This window comes from Peromyscus californicus, unplaced genomic scaffold, assembly GCF_007827085.1.
Source record: "Peromyscus californicus insignis strain IS unplaced genomic scaffold, ASM782708v3 Scaffold_6__1_contigs__length_162567912, whole genome shotgun sequence".
In the NCBI taxonomy this organism is placed as follows: Eukaryota; Metazoa; Chordata; class Mammalia; order Rodentia; family Cricetidae; genus Peromyscus; species Peromyscus californicus.
Window position 1 is genome coordinate 101,094,977 of NW_026294584.1, and position 4,114 is coordinate 101,099,090.

General features: G+C 46.6%; 1 pseudogene; it reads right to left on the minus strand.

Moving 5' to 3' along the window:
- Positions 1-324: 324 nt before the first annotated feature.
- LOC128099712 (sperm motility kinase-like) lies at positions 325-1,211 on the minus strand (annotated as a pseudogene).
- Positions 1,212-4,114: the final 2,903 nt, after the last annotated feature.

A 4,114-nucleotide genomic window follows, 5' to 3' on the forward strand; every position in this document is an offset into this window, starting at 1 on the left:
GCTGGCAGCACAGGGTGGCAGGCATGCTGTGCCTTGTGCCACCCTGCCTGACATTCTTCTCATCTTTCTCCTTGGTCTTAGATGGCAAGGAGAAGGTGTGGGGAGCAGGCTTGGTAGCTCTCCCTAAGGACACAGGAAAAGTGTGAAGTTCTGCCAGGTTGAGGACAAGGCCTGGCTGCATGGCTCTCACTGGTTTCTCCTGGTGATGGTAGCAGTCTCCCTTGGGTGACTGGTGCTGTAGAATTAGGTAAGTGTCCACCACCTGGTTGCATTTCTGGTCTCTCAGAGACTCAATGATTTCTTTGGATTTATACCCCATGACTGTCATGGCCCTGACAATGCTAGGGCTCGGGGTGCCTGGGAGAGACTGGGTGGAGTTAGGCCGTGAATGGGCCTCGCTGCTCCTGACCATGGGGTGCCTCATGATTTGGCCTATGGTGAGCCTCCTGTAGGGGTTTATAATCAGTAGTTTGAGGATGACATCACGAATATCAACGGAAACATGCGGAGGCACCCTGAAGTCTGCAGTGAGGATCTGTTGTATCACCCTCACAGAAGAGTAAGCTTTGAAGGGAAGACACCCAGTCACCATGAAGAAGAGGAGCACACCTAAACTCCAAATATCAGTGGCGCGGCCACTGTATGTCTCCTTTCCAAAGAGTTCCTGAGCACAGTCATTCAGAGTGCCACAAAACCCACTCACTAAGCCTCTGCCCAGGGATGACCTTAGTGGAGAGGCAAAAGTCACACAGCTTCGCATTACCCCTGTGGTCGAGGAGGATGTTATTGGCCTTTATGTCTCTGTGGATGATAAGGTTATCATGGCAATACTTCACAGCATGCACTATCTGGGTAAACAGCCTTTAAACCTCGCTCTCCTCTAAGGCCCCCAGCTCCAGGACGTGATGCAGCAGGTCTCCCTCTGATGTATGCTCCATCACCAGGTAGGTGGTCTCCCTGGTCTGGACCACATGAAACAATTTAATTATGTTGGCATGGGCAAGGGATTTCATGATGTTGATTTCACTTTTGATAAGTGAGGCATAATTCTTCAGATTTCTAAGAATTTTTATAGCCACACAGGATATGGTGGGGATATGAAAGGCCAGTTTGACCTCTGAAAACTGTCCTTGGCCCAGGGTCATCATCATCTTATAGTCATCGGTGAAGGTCTCCTCAGCAGAGCAGTGGGCCTCCCCGCCCTGCTCCATGGTCAGGTCCTCGTTGATACGGCTAGAACCAAACTCTCAATGGGGGAATTTTAAACAGTCCAAATCAGGCCCAGACTGTTTATCAATACAAATTCTTACATCCAAAAGGAAAAGAAAGTCAGAGATACTTCAGACAACCCAACAGGGACTCAATGCTCAGGAAGAGAAGAAAGCACCTTCCAAAGCAGCAGATAGCAGAATAAGACACAGATCGGACCGGGCGGTGGTGGCACACGCCTTTAATCCCAGTACTGGGAAGGCAGAGCCAGGCAGATCTCTGTGAGTTCGAGGCCAGCCTGGTCTACAGAGTGAGATCCAGGACAGGAACCAACACACACACACACACACACACACAAAAAAAAAAATACCAAAAAAGGAAAAAAAAAGGCACAGCTTGGGTTGGTAAGAATCAGCCAGAAAAAGAGAATAAAACAAGGGGTCACAGAAACTAAGAGCCGCTTCTTGGGAAGGATAATCATCCTCTTACCCGAGCTCAGCACTCACTGAGAGAGAAGGCACTAATAAAATCAGATGCAAGAGCAGTTGATAAGACAACAGACACCCCCAAACCCAGAGTTCCTGGGTGGGCAGCTGGCTCAGGAGTTCAGAAGACCTGTATGTGGTTTTCAGGACCCAGGTTAGGTGGCTCACAACTGCCCTAACTCTAGCTCTAGGAGATCCTACACCTCTGGCCTCTGAGGGCATCCATACATATGTGTGCATGTGCTCATGTGGGCACACATGCACAGACACGTGAACTCACAGGCACTATACATAACTTAAAATAGTGATAAAAGTCTTTTTGTATTATTTCTTTTCCATGACCTAGAAGGTCAGAAGAGGTCATCAGATCCCCTAGAAGTGGAGTTTCAGGCAGTTATGGTGGGTCATGGGAGTGCTGGGAGGCAAACCTAGGTCTTCTGTAAGAACAATACAATGTTCCTACCTGCTGGGCCATCTCTCCAACCTTACCCTACCCCAAATTAATCTGTTTTTTTAAACCCACAGGGTCCTTCTCATTGATTGAAAAATGTGGATAAATTTGAAAAACTTCTAGATACAAATTCAACTTTAGAAGAGATGATAAACAAAAAGGTTGAAGTATTTATGAAAAATGACTCTGCACAGAAAAGCCCAGGACCAGGCACTTACTGATGAGTCATTCCATCCCCTAAAGAACAAATGTCAGCACTTCTCCAAACTGCACAAAACAGAAAGGACTTAACAGTTCCAAACTCATTCATGCCAAAGCCAGGAAAGGACACTATTAAGAAAAAAAAAGTTGTTTCCATGATGAACATGGATGTGAAAGTCCTTCATAATAGTACTAATACGTCTCACCAAATTCCACAACACATTAATAAGGCCATACTTGATGGTTAAAACACACTCACAAGGATCCTTGCAAGAATTGCTCTGCATGCTTAGAGGACAAACAACACAATATAGGAACGGAATGAAGGGCAAGAGTGCCACAGTCAAGCCATGGGAAGCCATCCAGGATGAAACTGGGGCTCTCAACAAGGACAGACTGGAGCAGATGCTTTACCTGGGAAAAGCCAGTCCTCCAAATGTGCCGCTTGTTTTCTCTCCTCTGTGGGGTTTGGGAGCAGGAGGGGGTCGTCAACTTAAAAAGGGGCTACTAGGAAAGTGGAGGGGGAAGTGGGGAAGAAAGCATAACAGCACAGGTTAATCACATGATTAATGTGATCAAAATGCATTACAGGTGTTCCTGTGATTGTCATAACTAAATCGCTTCTATGTGCCATATTCTATACCAAGAATAGGCTTGAAATAGGAGAAATAAATAAAAGAAAACATGACAAAAATAAGTGAGGAGGTAAAGATAAACACCGAGGGGCTGGAGAGATGATTTAGTGTTTCAGAGCACCTCCTGCTCTTTCATAGAACCCCGGTTAGGTGCCCAACAGCCACATGGTGGCTCACCAACACCTGTTACTTGAGTTTCAGTTAATCTGTGTCCCTCTTGTGACCTCCACGGGTACCAGGCTCGTGGTGCACAGACATACATGGAGACAAAATACTCATACCCATAAAATAAAAATATCAAAATATTCTACCTCAGTAAACACAACCTACAAATGAATAAAAACTGGTGGGCAGTGGTGGCACATGCCTTTATTCCCAGCACTCAAGAGGCAGAGGCAGGCAGATATCTGAGTTCAAGGCCAGTCTGGTTTACAGAGTGAGTTCCATAAAGGCCAGAGCTACACAGAGAAACCCTGTCTTGAATTACCCCATACACATCAAAAAGAATAGAAAGTCAAATAGAAGATAATAAAGAACATGAAAAAGTAAGTGCAAAAATAAAGCAAGCCAATAGACAAATTCACTGAGAACAAGAAACCAAATAAAGTCAACAGACTTGGAGAGAAACTCACAATGTCGGGGTCCAACAGCTCCCGAAAGTCCAAGTCGACTCTTTCTTTCACCAGTGCCGAACACCACCTCTCTCCAACCAACCGACAGCTCCTGCACTGTGACGACAGGAGGCAGCCTCAGCCAGAGCTGTGAGTGCACAAGTGTCTGTCATTGTGACATCACAGCAAGAAATGGACCAATGAGGGCTTGGCACAGCTCACTGGTCTGGCCAGTGGGGCAGTAGGGCCTGAGGAGCCTGGTTACACTCAAATGACTGTCCTCAGTGTTGCCCAGTGACCCACCTCTTCCTGCTAGCCCACTTCCCGAGACCCAAAAATTCCCCAAATGGTGTCACCTGGTGGGACCAGTGTCCAAACACTTGATTCTTTGTGGGGCATTGACACCCAAACCTTAACAAGGACCCTCCACTTTAATAATAAAACAAGGAGTCATAAGAATGACAATGGCTCCAGAGCATTGGCCCTGCCTCCGTTACAGACTGATAGTCTCCCCTTAGTAGG